The 17,435-nt window shown below is 44.3% G+C and overlaps 1 protein-coding gene across 5 annotated transcripts in view; it reads left to right on the top strand.

The window, feature by feature from the left end:
- The window catches only part of RALY (RALY heterogeneous nuclear ribonucleoprotein), a 79,243-nt gene that overhangs the window by 9,585 nt on the left and 52,223 nt on the right, over positions 1 to 17,435 (top strand). Inside the window, exon 2 of one of the 5 annotated variants that reach the window (XM_087853646.1) lies at positions 3,581 to 3,736. The exons of the other annotated variants lie outside the window; for them this stretch is intronic. The gene's annotated coding sequence lies outside the window, so the exon portion shown is untranslated. The remainder of the gene's footprint in view (positions 1 to 3,580; positions 3,737 to 17,435) is intronic. 5 annotated transcript variants of the gene reach the window in all.

Raw genomic sequence — 17,435 nt, 5'->3', positions numbered from 1 at the left:
AGTTACTGCCAGACAGTTTTCAGAGCCATACCAGATCACACTCTGATCAGTGGTATATGAGAGAATTCCTGTTGCTCCATGTCCATGTCAACACTTAACATTGTCTATATTTTTCATTTTAAGTCATGCTGGTTGGTGCGTAGTTACAGAAGTGAGTTTTAAGAACCATAATATGAATTCTCAGGTAGCAGTACTGTAAAGAGGTAAAGAGATTGGGATTTCAGAGGAGGGAGAGATTGCTTCGTTTGTGGGGGTGTGGTACCCAGGGAACATTTACGTAGGTGTGAGCATTTCGCTGGGTTTTGTAGGATAAAGATAGTGACCATATATTATCTGGGATCACTTTAGTTTCTAATATTCTATCTGGTTGTGCTTACAAACTGTGAACCAATATTTCTGTGTCTGGACTGTTATCTCCCAGACTACCCAGAAGCAACACCAGATATCCCCAAATGCTGTGCCCCTCTCCCTTCTCCTCCCCTTTTTTTCCCAGAAGGTATGGTCACAGGAGATTTTAGGCTATAGAGATGGAGAGAGGACATTCTGTATGACAGGAACATCTTGAACAGAAACACACGAGTGACTAAATTGAGTGGCATCCCTATTCCTGCTAATGAGCTGAGGGGGGGAGGAAGTGTCTCATACTTCAAGGGTGGGTGATGCTTTCTCATAGCCTTCTGGAGCAGGTGGAAAAGGTCTACTGTTCCCAAGCTGATTTGTATTTAAACTGGGTAGAAGGATGAGAATGACTCTTTGCCCGTAATTACATCATTTCAGGGAATAAATTAATCCAGTGAACAGTCATACTTGAAGTATGTTGAGAGTTTGTCTTCTCTTAAAAGAAGGGGGAGGGGGAGAGAGGGGAATGCCAAAACCTAAAGAGCTTAGTCTCTCAGAGCTCATCTGTTAACTTGTATATTTGCTCAGGGAAAAATTGCCATTTCTTTGTCAGCTTTTATCCTGCTGGGTGGACCCTAGCTGGGTGTTTATTTTCCGTAGTTTTACCAAATCATTTTGAAGGCTGGCATGAACATTGATCATTTCTTAGAGCCTTTCCTCTTTGTTCTGTCAGCAAATATTAGAAAATGTACCTTAAATTACCTGGTTGGGGGAAATAAGGTGGCCCTGCCTGCTCCAAGAGTGTAGCACTTCCATATTAAACATCGGTCAGGTGCTGATCCTGTGTCAGGTCCTGGGGTATTTGTTAGGAGAGACTGGGGATGTTAGAGCTGCCACTGGGGACATTTACCAGAGGGCATTTTGGCTTTCTGTCGAGGAGACTAGTTGAGTACTTGATTAAAAATCTGACTTAGGTTCTAAACCTTAGTCTGTGTTTCATATTAATAATTGCGGCCATGTATTGGGTGCCCACTGTGTTGCGATACCGTGCTTGGTACCTTGTGTTCATACTAACAGGGCTGATGTTTATTGAAGTTAGGATGTGCTAAGCTCTATGTTTGTTTGTATGTATAGAAATCTTTATAAATGGTGTATTTTAAGACTTATATGTGTAAATTTATATCACTTACATGTTTTATAAATTTTGTCATATATAAATCTGTCTATAAATCATATTTATTCTCACTTCAACCCTGAGAAGTAGGTTCTGTTGATCCTCATCATATAGACGAGAAATTGAGACACTAGGAGGTTAAGAAATATGCCTGTAGTCACACTACTAGTGAATGGAGTTGCCAGGATTTAAGCCTAACCAATTGTTTTAAGTATGGAAAATTTTAAACATACACAAAGTAGACAGAATAGGTTAATGAAGCATGATATACCCATCACTCAGCTTCAATTCAGTCAGTCCTATTTCGTTTATTCCCCTACCTACTTCTCATCCTGTGCTTTGGAGAAAATCTCAACTATTCTATTTTGCCTTTAAATATTTCACAATATATTTCTAGAGGATGACTTTAAAACAACCACAGGGGCACCTGGCTGGCTCAGTCAGGAGAGCATGTGACTCTTGACCTCAGGGTCGTGAGTTTCAACCCCACGTTGTGGGTAAAGTTTATTTAAAAAACAAAAAACATGAAACACAACCACAGTGCCATTTTCAATACCTTATAAAATTTAATAATTCCTTAATACCATCAAAATCCAGATTGTGTTTAAATTTCCAATTATCTCATAAATGTCACAATCTTATTTTTACAGTTTGTTTGACTTAGGATTCATATAAGATCCACACGTTTTAATTGGTTGTTACATATCTTAAGTTTCTTAATTTGTAATTTCACTTCCATTTTTGTTGTTGTTACCTTTATTTGTTGAAGTAACTGGGTTTTTCCTGTAGAGTTTTCCGTGTTCTGAATTTCCTGTGAATTTGTAGTTGTATCTAGGGAGCAGTATGTCTTATTCCTCACGGCAGCTCTACAAAGAATAGGTATTCTTACTTTGCAGATGAGAAAACAGACTGAGAAAGGTTGAGTTGGGTGACTTGACTTGCCCAAGGGCTCACAGCAGCCTTGGATGTGAACACAGACTTTCTTGCCTCCAAAGCCTTTTTGCTCTTTGCTTTTTACCACTCACCCATTTTGTGAGCTTGGGCAAATCACTTTAAGTTCTCTGGGCCTTGGTTTCTTTGATATGTACACTGAGAACTCCCACAGGAGTGGTGGTTTATGGGTCTATGACCATTTGAGTGCCTACCATGTGATGGCATGGTACTAGATGCTGTGGGTGACACTCAGATGAATAAGTCTGTCTTCAGTGGGCAGGTAGTCAGTTAGGGACTGTAGGATCATACCCTGTTTCAGACATGGAGCCTGTTTTGGCCATTGTGAAGCTATAGGAGCTTCCTAACTAGCCTCCCTGCATCCTTTCTTGCCCCCTTCCATGCCATGCTCTTCCCTGCTGCCAGATGCCTTTTTCTAAAAACCATTTTTGTTGTGTTCTCCCCTGCTTATAAGTCTAGTGTGAGGGACTTGGTAAAAAACAAAATTTTTCCAGCAATAAACCTTCCTTCCTTGGATTGAGTTACTATTTCAAGGACAGCTAGTCTTTTTTTCTTTTCTGTTTGTCAAAGGTGTTGCTGCTTCTTTGGAAATGCTGAGGGAATCTGGAGATGATAGAATAATGATGGAGTAAAGCATGGGAATGCCATCTTGATTCAGGGGAGAGCATACATTTAGAATTGTACTGTTCACTCCCAAGGACATCTGACTGTAATGAGGCAGTTGTGCTCTTTTGCAGAGAGAAGGAACTTTTAGTTGTGGAGTTCAGGGACAAGAGTTTTAAAGATATCCCCTCGAGGGGAACCAAGCTTCTGAGCTTTCATTTTACTGGCTAGTCAAGCCATTAAAATGAGTCTGGTATATAGGATTGAATGTGGTATATAGAGCAGTGGTTTGGATCTGTAGTAATTTGGATGGCAGTCAGCACTGGGTCCATACAAGTATAAGTAGTCAAGTCAAAAGTCCAGGAAGTAAGGTTCAGGATGTTTGTATCCCTAGAGTGCCTTGCATGTAATAGGTACCTAATATCTTTAAATCTTTCTTAAAAAAAAAAAAAAAAAGAGAAAGAAACAAAACAAAACTTTTTTTTTAAAAGATTTTATTTATTTATTCGACAGAGATAGAGACAGCCAGCGAGAGAGGGAACACAAGCAAGGGGAGTGGGAGAGGAAGAAGCAGGCTTATAGCGGAAGAGCCTGATGTGGGGCTCGATTCCATAACGCCGAGATCACGCCCTGAGCCGAAGGCAGACGCTTATCCACTGTGCCACCCAGGTGCCCCCAAAACAAAACTTTTTTTTTAAAGATTTTATTTATTATTTATTTGACAGAGGTAGAGACAGCCAGCGAGAGAGGGAACACAAGCAGGGGGAGTGGGAGAGGAAGAAGCAGGCTCCCAGCGGAGGAGCCTGATGTGGGGCTCAATCCCATAACGCCGGGATCACGCCCCGAGCCGAAGGCAGACGCTCAACCGCTGTGCCACCCAGGCGCCCCCAAAACAAAACCTTTGATAGTGGGTTAAGCCAAAGAAGGCTGTGGAATCATGAGTTCTAAAGCTGAGGAGCCAAGTGGGCTAGGACCCTGGATAGCTCCTTGGAAAAGCAGTTCCTCTGACAAAAGTTAGGTGTCCTTAGGGGACTCCTAAATCCTTCCTGTTCAGAACTAGTCAGAGGATCTTATCCTCTAGATCAGGGATTGGAAACTGGCAGCCCCTTGGGGTGTTTCTGGCCTGCATACGTATTTTGTTTGACTTGACCTGCAGTGTTTTTCTGTTTTGTTTTGAGTTGGACCCCAGCCTAGGGATATTGGGGCTGCCTTTCAGTGGAGATACCCTGTATGAAATCAGAGGTCCTGGCATGTGGGCTCTGAGGGTGACTGATTTCTCCTGAAGAGGGAGGAGGATTTTTTGAGGAAGTATTAGGGGCTGGAACAATTTTCCTATTCACAGAAGTGGGAATAGCCCCCAGATATTTAGTGGAAGTCTTCGTCCCTGAGCCCTCTACCAGGGACTCCCTGTATTGTGACTCTTTGTGCACTGGCCTGTCCATGTTTCAGAAGCTTGTAGCTTGGCTTTTCTTGGTCTTTGGCACAGGGATATGATTCTGATCTTTGGGCAGGTCTGCATTACCAACTTAGTTTGGCAGAATGCTTTTGTTTAAAGAATCATGTTCTTCATTTCCGTTCATTTCACATATTGTTTCCTTATTGGCTGGCTTCTTTAGATAGGGCATATTTGTTCTCAAGTTTGTCAAAGCCCTCACCATTTCCTGTTGTCTCTGTGATACCCAAGTCCAGTGCCAGTTGGCGTTTATCACCAGACTAGCACGTTTTTCTTCGAAACACTTGGTCAGCTGTACTTATTTTTGCTACCTGCTTGGTCCTTTTGGGCCAACCCCTCTCTAGATGGAACTCTGTAATATTGAATATTGCCCAGGTATAGTGCTCTTAGTCCCCTGGGACTAGATGAATTATCTTCATTTTATTAGAAACTTTGGTGCCCCTGTTGGCTAGTAAGTCTATCTCTTGGTTTGTCTTAGGATTTCACAAGGACAACAAACTAATCAAGGCCCAGTGAACCTTGTCCTTGTAAAATTAGCATTTTTTGCAGTTTCTGACACAAGTTTGGTGGGGGGGGGGAGTTTAATGGAAGGTGGGTCCCAATGCCTCATGAAAGAAACCATGACATCTAACACAAAACTGTTTTACTTAGGAATTAGTCCCTGGTCTTTCTTCCACCTAGCTGCAATGAGCAGCAGCTCCTATGTGTTGAAAGTAGGTGACTTTCTGAGTGACTCTTCTTGTTGCCTGTTCCCTTTGGCTTCTTGTAATTATCGTAACATCATCATCCTTATGTGGAGCACCATGGTAATTTCCATGACAACTGATCATGATTTCCCAGATAAAGGGAGGAAGCTAAAAAGAGTTAAAAGGATATTGGGCTAGGTTCTTGTGATGCTAGTAGAATTTTGAGCTGGAAAGGACTTTTCAGCAGCAAAAGCCTAATTAAACCTTTTCCTTTACAGACAAGTCCCTATTTGAGATCCTTAGCTTAGTGTTTCTTTGTGCTCCCTGCTCTGTATGGCTTTTTTCCGTTATATCCTACTGGACTATGAGCTCTACAAAGGCAGGAACCATGCCTGTCTTGTTAATGACTGCTTTCCCAGTGCTTAACAAAGGATCTAAGTGTGTTTTGAGTGAGTAGATAAACTACGTTGGAGTTTCTCAAACTGGGACACATGGCTGCATATTGGATGATATATGAAATCACAGGATAAAATACACCTTCCTGAAGTGTCAGTGTACTCAGATTTTTTAGAGTTCAATTAGTTTAAATATTATAACTAGTAATTGAAAAGTTTACTCATGTTAGTATGGTGGGTTTTTTGTTGTTGTTGTTGGTTTGTTTTTTTAGATAAAATAAGAAGGCATCAGATAAATTACAGGATTATAGTAGACCCTTTGACCTCTACCCCACGGTGTCTAGGGTTGCCAGAACTCTTGATTTTTTTTTAAAGATTTATTTATTTATTTTAGAGAGAGGACACACACGTGGGGAGGGGGTAGAGGGAGAGAAATCTCCAGCAGACTCCTCTCTGAGCGAAGAGCCTGATGCTGGGAGCCCAAGATCACGACTTGAGCTGAGACCACAAGTCAGATGCTCAACCGACTAAGCCACGCATGCGCCCTGAGCACTCGTATTTTTGAGAAGCTAGAAAACTTAACTTTTTAAAAACATGAGATCTGATTTGAAATGTTAGTGGTTAATTCAGAAGTTTTTAAACAAATTTATGTGGGTCAAACAAAACACATGCTTGGGCTGGAACATCTGTTTGTGACCTAGGAGATAAACAGGTCTGGGCAAGGGACTAGACTTTGGACAGGGCCAAATGGATGATAGTGTCAGGGACAGCTGCCATTCTGGGTGACTTCTCCTTGGCTTCAAACTGGCCATAGCTCAGAGTGGAAGGAATGAAGTTACAACTTGATAGGTTAGTAAAATCCCCCCACATTACGTATCACAGTCTGGGAAGCAACTTCTATAAACTCATAGGCTATCTCAGCCCCTAAGAGAGCTTCACTTTTACTCCCCTTGTTTTGTAGATGAAATTGAGGTCCAGGGAAGGAAGCAGAGCTTTTCTGAGGTCCTGGGCAGGCCCCACTTCAAACTCCAGACCTTTGCTTGGTTCTCCTGTCTCACACACTCTTAGGGCATGGGGCAAGGTGTTTTGGCTACTTCCGGGTGGTTGGGAGAGGTGGGGCAAACTCCATCATCTTGTGCAAAGGGAGGGTTGAGGTGGCGGTTAGTCATGTGCTCAGTTTCAGCACAAAGGGTCTATTTCTGTCACTAGCATCAGATTGACCTTATTTTTTCTACCTAGGAAGATGTAGAGGACAGCTCAGCGACAAGGAACCTCAGTGCCAAGATCCGACTCTCCTTTGTGCTTTCCTGCTTCTTCTCTTTCCTCCCCTCCAGCTCCTTTCTCCTTGATCCCTGTTGCCCTCCCTTGTGCATCACTTCCCTCCCTACCCCCAATCCCCACGCTTTTATTCCTTGTTTTTCTGACTGTTGCCTGCCTTTCTCCTCTGTGGGAAATTCTTATAATGCCTCTGTAGTAGGCAGAACCTGGGATTGGACCTTCCAGGTTTTATGAGGGGACTTGCTCTAAAGTAGGGCAATTAAATAAAGGAGATGAGACATTTTAAAAGCGCTCCCCTCTTCTCTACCTCAGCACAGATTGGAAAGGTTAAAATCTCAACTCTGGGCTTGGCTACAAGGCTCATACAGTCTGGTGCCACCACCTCACTGTGCTGCCTTTTGTCAGGAGCATAGTAACACCCACTGTTTCCCCGTGCTCCTCCTCAGTTCAGAATGACTTTGTTCTTTGATTCCTCTGAGTAGAAAGCTCCCAGCTTCCTGTCCTCTTTACCAGACAAGCTCCTGTTCATTTTTTCAAAGCATTTTAAATGCCATCTTCTCAATGAAGCATTCTGTGATCACTCCATAAGTAGAAATCTTCTTTACACTTTGCTTCTACTTCTGTAGTTGTACTCTGCTGTTGTATTACACCCAAATCTGCTCTCATTCATGGAATTGAGATCTTAATGGACCAGGGAACAGTGTACTACTTATCTGTTTCCTTTGTGTCTCTGTAATAGTCCTGGCACAAATAGTACTTGTAGAATGAGTAACAGAAATGTATGTGTACTGATATCCGTAGTATAAAGTTGAATGTTAAATGCTACAGGTCAAGTATGACAAAGTGCTGAGGAAGCTTACGGGAGTTCTTGAGAGCTAACTTCTAACTGGGAGAACTCTTGGAAGCTTCTAAAAGCTGGTAGCCTTTGAAAATGTCCTTGAAGATTTAGAAGTTCAACTTGGCAAGGATGGTGGGAAGAACATTCCAGATGGAGGGAATGGTTGGACTAAAAGCAACGAGGAAGCGTAGAGATTGGGCTCCACCACCTACTCCACCCATCCCCTTAGCCAGAATTCCTGCTAGAGTGTCTGCTAAGTTTCTGGGCGGGCCTAAAGGACATTCTCTTTCCTGTCCTTTATACCTTTTTTCTTCTTCTTTCCTTCCCTTCTCCCTATCTCTTGTAACCTACTTACCTTTTATTTATTTTTTTCCCAACCTTTTCCCTTTCATCTTCCCATTTCTCCAGTCCCCCCACCTTTTAAAAAAAAACTTTATTGTTTACCTTTCTCTACCTACTTTCTTCTTTCTTGCCCTCTTTCCCAAGTTGACCCAGGAAATCCAGTTCTTTGAGTTGAGATGTGAATCAGCTATACAATATTTAACTCCAAATAAACACCTCCCCTTGTGAAGCTGAGAAATAATTGTGGCATAATTGCTTCTTATGTGTCTGTCGTTTTTATTGGCATTGACTTTTTTTTAACCTCCCACGATGCTGGGGGTGTTGTTATCATTTTTCTTTTCTTTTTTTTTTAGTAGTTGTCATAATGTCATTTTTAATGAGAAATTTCTGCAGACAGACCTGCCGTTGAGTGTGGTACCAGCCTTCAGGCAAAGCTAGGGCTGGATGAGTCAGATATGCTCATGGATCTGTTTTCTCATGCATACAAGTGTCTAGGCCACACACACTCCCTCCTGTCCGTACAAGTTCATATGCTTTGCTATACGAAGACACAAAATTGAAACACAAAGGTGCACACATTGCTTCTCTTCCATACAAATCCGTATTATCACCCTTACATCTTCAAGTTATCTATTCCAACCTCCTGCTATGTACCTACACATTATCCTCCAATACCCCCTGTCCCACTGTTTTCTAACCCGGTACTCAGAATCGTATGTGTTACGGAGGTATCTGCAAGCCTCACAGACACCACACTATTTCCTTACATATGCACGCAGGTCCTCCCCTATACGCATACACATTTCCAAACGCTCCATGTCTCACACTCAATACCACACCATCTCCCACTATTCCCTACATATCCCCTCCTTGAGTATTTCTAATTTTCATAAGAGACATTTTAGTTTCAAACTAGTTTTGAAAGGAAATGTCTGCTGACAGCCACACTAGTGGATCTTTAGAAGTCAGAGCCATTTATGACAGATACTTCTGAGGCTCCTAGAATAACCTTGTTATGGTTGGGGTGGGAGAAGGCTGGGTCAAACAATAGAGGGTTGCTTCTAAATGGCACTGTTCTGACCCAGGGTGGATTTGAACCTAGGTGCAAACTGGTCCTGTGATTTCAGGGTTCACTTTTATTGGAAGGTGATCATATACTTAGCAAAAGAGAGCAACTGCGTATATTCTGTATCAGGTTTTCTGGGGTGGGGCCTAGAAAGCTATATTTTTAACAGGTTCCCGGAGTTCTTCTGTTGTGTAGCCAGGTTGGGAAGCAATTATCAAGAGGAAAGAAATAGAAGTAAGATCTGCATTATCTTTTTTTTTTTTTTTTTTAAAGATTTTATTTATTTATGTGACAGAGAGACAGCCAGCGAGAGAGGGAACACAGCAGGGGAGTGGGAGAGGAAGAAGCAGGCTCCCAGCGGAGGAGCCCAATGTGGGACTCGATCCCGGAACACCAGGATCACGCCCTGAGCCGAAGGCAGACGCTTAATGACTGCGCTACCCAGGCGCCCCTGCATTATCTTTTTTGTACCACCTTGGACAAATTATCTTTTCTGGACCTCAGCTTTCTCACCTGTAATACAACAAAGTTCATGCTCATAAAGGACACTTTCAGCTCTAAAATTTTATGCTGCTTTATGATGAGTTCAGTCTGGTATCCTTTTCTACCACAGAAGTGGTGGTTCTCGGGGTCTACCTTGGGCAGAGCCTTTCAGGCTTTGGCCAGAGGCCAGCAGAGGCAGCCTAGGCCCTAACCTACTGTCAGAAGCACTGACACAGGTCCCAATTAGAAATGGATCGATAATGGGCCTACAGCCAGGCCTGGGGAGCCTGGGAGGAGGCTAGAGGAGTGCTCCTAGCTAGGGAGAATCGGATTACCATGAAGTGGCTTTGATTATACTTGTCAACACAACAGTTCTGCTGGTGTAGCCCTCTTCTCCTGGGACCAGCAGGCAGGGCTGCCCTGAGCAAGCAGAGAAACAGTTAAATTGTACCCTCTCTGATATGTTTTCCTCACCTCTGTAAACTTAAACATAATATGATGCTAGGTACAGAGTACAGGTGCCCTCTTCAGTTGGAAAAAGTCATTTATTGAATACCTTCTAAGTGTTAAATGCTGGTTTAAAGCCTCTTTGTATGTTTATTTCTCCTCCTGTAACAACCTACTGGGATAGGTTTGAAAAGGAAGCTGAAGCTCAGAGGAGTGAAATGACTTGGCTGTCCTATGTCACATAGCATGTTCTTTATTGTACTACATTACAACATTTCTGAGCATTTGCAGCACTGATTCCAGGCTGATGAAGTGTTTTCTACCAGGGCCATCCCTTATCTTTCTGCAGATTGAACTGGAGCTCAGGCCCTCTCCCTGGAGCCCTTCAAAGACTGGAGGAAATTCTCTAAAATCATTGATGAAGGGGATGGGGGGGGTGGGAGGGGAGATGCTCTGCTTGCTTTTGCTTTCTCATCTCCTTTGCAAGGTCCCTAAGGAATGAGCAGGCTCTAATGGGAGAGATCAGTCATCATTTGGGATCAATGGGAGGACTTCCTCCTTCATGGATTGCAGAGTCAGGTTTCCAATCTGGCTTTGTGCAAGGAGAGGGAAGGGACTCATGACTGGATATTTGTAGGCATCATAGTACCTGAGGGCTTAACATGCTCAGCAGCTACCGCTTGTGGTCAGACCAAATTCCCCCTATAGTTAGTTGATCATTCAACAAGTATTTATTGAGTATTTCCAGTGTGGCAGGGCTTTGTGCTAGTGCTAAGGATTCCCATATGAAGACCCTGTCTCTGCCATGAAAGACCTCACAATCTAGCATCAGAGTCAAACAAGGAAACAAACCACAGTATTCTGTGTATGCCTTAATGGAGGCATGTGCAAGGGATTCTAGGATTACAGGCATGATGGTGGGCTTTCCTGGGGATGATGACTTTGATTTGTGCTTTGAAGGAAGAGGACGAGTTGAGGCAGGCAAGGCAGGGAGGGTCACTCTAGACTAGGGAATTAGCACAAAGAAAAGCATAAAAATGTGACCAGGAACTCCTGACAAAGGGGTGGACATTAATGGACTCCCTAACATGTAGCAAATCAAATTGACAGCCCTAAACTCTTGCCCCTTGCCAGACTTGGGGCTGTAATAGTAGGTACTGAATGGCGTAATACAGGAGCAGGAGGTGGGGAGAAGGAGGTAGATTTATTAGCAGATGCTGACTGAAACTTAGTTTCAGGGAGGGAACTAAGGAAGAAAGCTCAGAGCAGCAGCCCTCCGTTCTCTGGGCCAAGCCTGCAGAGGTGTGTGCTGGGGGTTCTAGGCAGTGGTTTGAAAGCTCATCTGGCCCAGGCACAGGGTTTCGCTTCTCCCATGGTAAAATCTTTGCTCCACTCAGCCTGCCCCTCCTTTCTATGTACTTTCAAAAAAGAGATTAATGGAATCTGTTCAGAATACCCCTGAAATGAAATTACATTTTTAAGTCTAATTACCCTAATTAAAATTTGACAGCCGTAATCCTGGAATGGCAGATATGCTAAGTACCCCATGCCTGTGACAAGCTCTCTTACCCAGATGGAATGTTGTTCTGTTCTGGGCTTAGGAGAAAAATTTTTTTGTGTGTTTGTTTTGTTTTTTCCCATCAGCAGTATAGTCTTTGGCCTCATAGCCTACCCAAGCTAGGACAGCCATACTTGTGGGCTGTAGGCTTGCCTAGGACGTTTGATCTCAGCAGAGATCACTTCGCAGAGGTGATGCTCCTGATGATTCTTACCACAGACTTTTGAGTTTCCTCTTCATTTGAGGTCAGACTGCAGGCCCTGAGGCTTTCCCTGGGTGAAATCCCTGCCTTCAGGGACCAGGGATCTGTGCTTGTTAGAAGGCTGTCACCTGATACAGGGCTAAATATGGGTCTGGGATCAATTTATGGCTGATACTAAGGATACAGTTTGAGGTCAGGGACAGAGGTTTGAAAACAAGATCCCTCTTTTCACATATCTCAGCACAGGCTAGAACCACCTAGTAAAACTAGCTATCTGGCTAGTCTTGAGGGAACACAAAAGGGAGAGAGAGGGGGGCAGCTCTTGAAGCAGACTGAAGGCTCTGTTGATGCTTTGAGTCATTTCATGGTTCTGTTAGAAACAAAGGTCCCCATGTTCTAGTGACCTCCTTTTAGCCTAGAAGCCAGGCCTGTTCAGTCATCGGACAGTGGGTACTTGTGTTAGGTACTGTAAGGGATATAGAGTTGACTATGACACAGTGCTTGCCCCTGTGAAGCTGACAGTTGTGGGGGAGTGGGGAGGCAGGGTGGGTGAGGGACAGCCATATATAGATGACTATGTAAGGCAAGCAAGGACTTTTCACAGGTGTTGCCATTTGAACTTGTCCCTGAATAGGTATTATTGGCAGAGGAATGGGGAGGGCATTGCCAGTGTCAGGAAATAGCGTGGGGGGAAAGGTAGGAAGTTGCCAGGTGATAGCCTGCTGTGATTGGAGTACAGTGTGCAGGGGAAGGATATGGTAGAGGGTGGGGGTAGAGTTTAAACTTTTATCCTGTAGGCAAAGGAGATCCAAGAGGGTACAGGGCTTGTCATACGAGTGTGTATGATGGATTGGGAGACAGGGTGATTAGAGACAGCTTATTTAGAACAGGTGTCAGCAAACTATGGCCTGTGGGCTGAATCCAATCTTCTGCCTCTTTTCATAAAATTGTACGGGGGTACAGCCACACTTGTTTGTTCCTCTATGAGTGTTTTCATACTGCAGTGTCAGAGTTGAATACTACAGAGACTGCGATAGCCCACAAAACCTAAAATATTTATTATCTGGCCCTATGCAGAAAAAGTTCGCTGGCGTCTGAGTTAGAAGGTAATTATGAAAGTTCTGTAAGAGATTAGACCTGAAATGAATCGGAGGTATCAAATGAGACTCTTCAGAAGAGACGACATGATGTAGCAGAGGACACTAGCTCTGCCTGCCTCTCAAAACTTTGTGTAAAGTTCAGATTTGCTGAAAGTTATCATGGTCACAAAAGAAGGATGCCAACAAATCCTAATTTGCCCTTATTAGCTGTGTGACCTTGGACAAATCACTTAGTTCCTCAGAAGTTCAGGTGAATATGGTGAATTGGGGGAAAAAAATCCGATTCTTCCTCTTGGTGCTGCGCTCTTACTCTGCACTCTGCTGCTTCTCTGTGCTTCACTTCCAGTTTGTAAGTCTGAGCGCCCTCTAATGGAAAAGACACATCCTCAAATCTGGAACATAGTTTGAGTTGAGAAGTTGGGGCTGGGTGGGCAAGAGGGTTTTGATCACCCAGAACAGCTGGTCTTGTGAGAGAGGGGCTCATGATTTCTTTGAGGACACTGTGTACTCTTTTTCTTCCTTAATTGCTCACACTTGTTCTAGCCACATTGAATTTCTGCCCTTCAGCTTCTAGAGCATATTAGGCCTCTGTAAAACCAAAGGTTGGATTTCTCAGTCACCTCTCCCAGCCAGAAACTGCATAAGTACCATTTGACATTCCTTAGGAGTTGCTCCCTGAACCCCCTATGCCTCCCCTTTTCCTAGTACTTTGTGCATCTGCCCTGCAGGATAGGAAAAAACACTAGATGGGGAGACTGCAGTGGTGGGTTCCAAACTTACTTCCCTTTAGCTAACTATGTGATCTCAGCTCCTTTGTTTCACGGCTCTGGTCCTTCTGTGGGCTCCAGTACAAATGACTTTAGCCACTTCTTGAAATTTGAGATTTCTTCTCTAAAACCCTGATTTCAGAGCACAGCCTCCCCCCCGCCCAGGTTCCCTCCCTCTTATCAATCTAAAATATTAGTATATTCCCACACTAAATCTACTCGAAATTCACTGCCTTTGACTGTGAGGAGAGTAGTCCTATCTCTAGCTGTTTTTACTGGCAGGTTCCAGGAACTAGCACTCAGTCTAATTACTGGAGTGGAACAGGCTCTGGAGGTCAGGTCCATGTGATCCTAGAGGTTCAGCAAGGCAGGTTTCTCTAGGATGGGCAGTCTGGTTCAGGACAGGCAAACATTTGGCCTTGGGCATCCATAATATAGTAGAGGAAGGTGTTGATTTGGGCAATTTAGGGACTTTTTCCTATTTATCTCACAACTCTGAGATAGGCGATATTATCCCTATCTTACAGACAGTGGGAACTTAGTTTTAGAGGATCATTCAGTAGATAGTGACTGACATCGAGGATATGGGGAAACAAATATTCCTTGTTCCCAAGTAGGGGAGAGTGATAGAGGACAGAGACAGGTAAACAGTGATGAGAGCTCTAAGAGGATACACAAGAGCAGTTAAGGAATAGTGCCTAGGGATATGCAGTTTAGGTGTCAGAGCCAGGGCTCAAACCCTGGTCTGTCTGCATGCTATTTCTACCGTACCATGCTGCCTTCTCTGCCAAAGGGTGGGGAGGGCAGCAGACTCAAGTGCAAGTTCAGGTTCCTAGGCAGTCTCTGGAGGATGGCCACTGATGGGGAAATCCGGCCATGGATTCAGAGCTAGGCTTTAGTCCTTGGAGGGCCTGTGTTGTTAGGCATGTGACTAAGGCAGGGGTTATCACATGGACTCAGGCCCATTTATAGAATAGAGCACATGATTTTGTGACCTCTAGAAGGTGAAGTCTGGTGGTCAGCACTGGCAGTATCCTGGAATACCACAGGGAGCCCACTGTCAACTCTGTGGTAGCAAATGGGGAGGAAGTGTTAATATAGAGACCTTGTGGGTAGGGGATGGAGGTTGCAGTTAAGACTGATGTAAATATTTCCTGCCTGGAGTCAGAATTAGTTCAAGGACTGGATTGGAGTTGCTGGTTCCTACTTGAAATGGTAGAGCTGGGATAGACAGAGGGAAAAGAAAGAGGTTTTAGAGACTGACAGGAGTTGGTCTTCAGGCTAAAAAAATAAGCCTTGTTAGATTCTACAATTTATCCCAGCTTAAAAACTTGGGCCATTTTCTTCTCAGTGCCGCCGTTTCAAATACTGGCTCCTTTTCCCAGAGACCCTGTCTTCCTTTTTTTCTGACTGTGTCTATCCAGGCAGGCCCTGGCTCGCTCTAGGCTGTAACATCCTTCACTCCTGCTGCTGCACCGTGGGTCCTCTCCTCTGAAGCTCCCGGTAGTGCTAGATTCAATTTCTTCATCTGTGACATATGAGGATTGGACTAGCAGACTGAAGTCCAAATGTACTGTCCTCAGGACCTCCTTTAGCCACCAGACCTGAAGTTCATTTTTAAGGCTAACTCTGGATACCACCCTTGGTATCTATAGTCTTCACAGAACTGAACTGAATCCCAGCTAAAATGTACAGATTCTTTTTTTGCCTGACCATCTACCTGCGATTTTAATTTTGGGGTAAAATTGGCATTATCTCTCTCGATCCTGCCCTTCCATCCCAGAACTGAGATTCTTGGGGCTGAGTCCGTATCTACAGAACATTGTTGTTGCTTTTTAAGTACCTATTCAAAACCATTATATATAGGGGAGCCTGGGTGGCTCAGTTGGTTTAAGCATCTGACTCTTGATCTCTGCTCAGGTCATGATGTCGGGGTCGTGAGGTTGAGCCCCCCGTGTCTGGCTCTGCGCTGGGCCTGGCTCCACACTGGCCGTGGAGCCTGCTTAAGATTCTCTCTCTTCCTCTGCTTGTGCTCCTCTCCACGGCCCCCATCCCCATTCACATGCTTGTGTGCACTCTTTCTGTAAAAACCGAACAAAAAAACCCCAAAACCAGTATGTGAACTTGAAACTTTGCAGTTCCTGGCTCCACATTGAGGACACCTCCAAAGTCATTCTCTACTGTAGGAAGTCTAGATGTTGTGGGAAGCGTCCTGATTGGGAGTAGGAATCTGGCCCTTTCACTGACTTCCGTCTGTGACTTTGGACAGATCCTCTTCCCACTCTGGTCTGCCCTTTCTAAAATGGTGGGGCCTCTTCCAGCTCTGGTCTCATCAGGGACAGAAAGCCATCGTCTACACAGTTCAGTTGCAGGTCGCTGTCTGGCCCAAGCTTTGGTGTGTGGGTTACAGATCATAAAGCCTTAGATTCTCCCATCCAGCAAGGAAGGGGGAAGGGGAACCATCCAACTGTCTCATTAGCATGGAAAAAAGAAAACAGTAATTACTGGTGCCTCCGTTGATGATTCCTGCAGGGTTGGTTCTTCTAGGGAAGGAGGAGGGGGAAACTGGAGACAGCTTCAGCCGAGGAAGGAGAAGTCCTGTTAGCTGTTCAGAAAATTCAGAGGCAGGAATGATTGTCTTGCACATCTGTTGTATTCTCTGGACATTCCTCCAGGCAGCCTAGAGACTGCCTGGATTGAGTTTCATCTATTTATGGCATAAATGATGTTCTCATACATGGACATGGACTAGGCTCAAGAGCCCTAATGTCACCTGTCAGTAAGAAACCAGCTGCCCTCGAGGGCCTCCTTTTGTGATATGCTGGGCATCCTGACACCTGTCTTTGTTGGGAGTAGAGGAGGGTTTTACTGAGCTATTTTGTGACCTGGCTGCATTTTTATGATGTGGTGAGTCATCTTTTTAGCCCCTATGGCAAACCACAGCCAGTTGGTTTGTTATGCCTGGGCATAGGCAGCCACACAATAGAGTCAGTCACAAGAGTCAAGGTCAGGTATCCTTGTGAGTGGGAGGAGTCTGGTAGAACTGCAAGACCATGGGTTTCGGTCAAGGCTGGGAAAAGCAGGCCTCACAAGGATTGAGGCAGTTCATTTTGAGGCCAAGAGGTTAGGGTGCAGCTGGAAAAGAACTAAAATAGATTGGCAAGTGTGGCTCCTAAGCCAAAGGCTCTTTGCTCAGTGGCCAATCTAATATTCCCTGCTGGATGTAGGCAGTTGTGCACCCTCAAGTGCTGACCGGGGCAGAAGTGGGACTGAGGCCACCTGCAGGTGTGAGCCCTGTCTGATTGTGTTTGGAGCTGTTATGCTACGATTATTTCCTAGGGCTGCTCGTTCTTGTCTTGGTTGCCACCCCAGAGGCCTAGAGAACCCGGCTTCTATTTTCCTTTCCCTCTCCAGAGGAAAATACCACTTCAGCAATACCTCTTTCAGTCAGTCTTCCTGTAGGCCCTGGAGATGTTCTTCTATGAACAGCAAGGGTTCGATAGGGACATGCTATTTAAAAAAAAAAAAATTGACAAATGTAGGAGATGATTTCTTCTATCAGAATCTTTCCTTAGCCCCCGGAAGCACTCCCTTTTCTTGTCCCAGGCTTTTTGCTTGGTTCCCCACCCTCCCAAAAGCCTTTGATGTCCAGACTAAGTTCTTCCCCAAATCTCTTAATTCTCTTCCTAGCTCCTGTCCTGTAGTTGCCAGCTGTAGTTTCTGGTTTCTGTGTTCTCCTGTAGAATTTGTTCT

Source organism: Ursus americanus, chromosome 22 (assembly GCF_024610735.1).
Source record: "Ursus americanus isolate L20-20 chromosome 22, mUrsAme1.1.p, whole genome shotgun sequence".
NCBI classification, from domain to species: domain Eukaryota; kingdom Metazoa; phylum Chordata; class Mammalia; order Carnivora; family Ursidae; genus Ursus; species Ursus americanus.
Note: the sequence above shows the minus strand (reverse complement) of the source record. Positions and strands in the feature narration are given on the sequence as shown.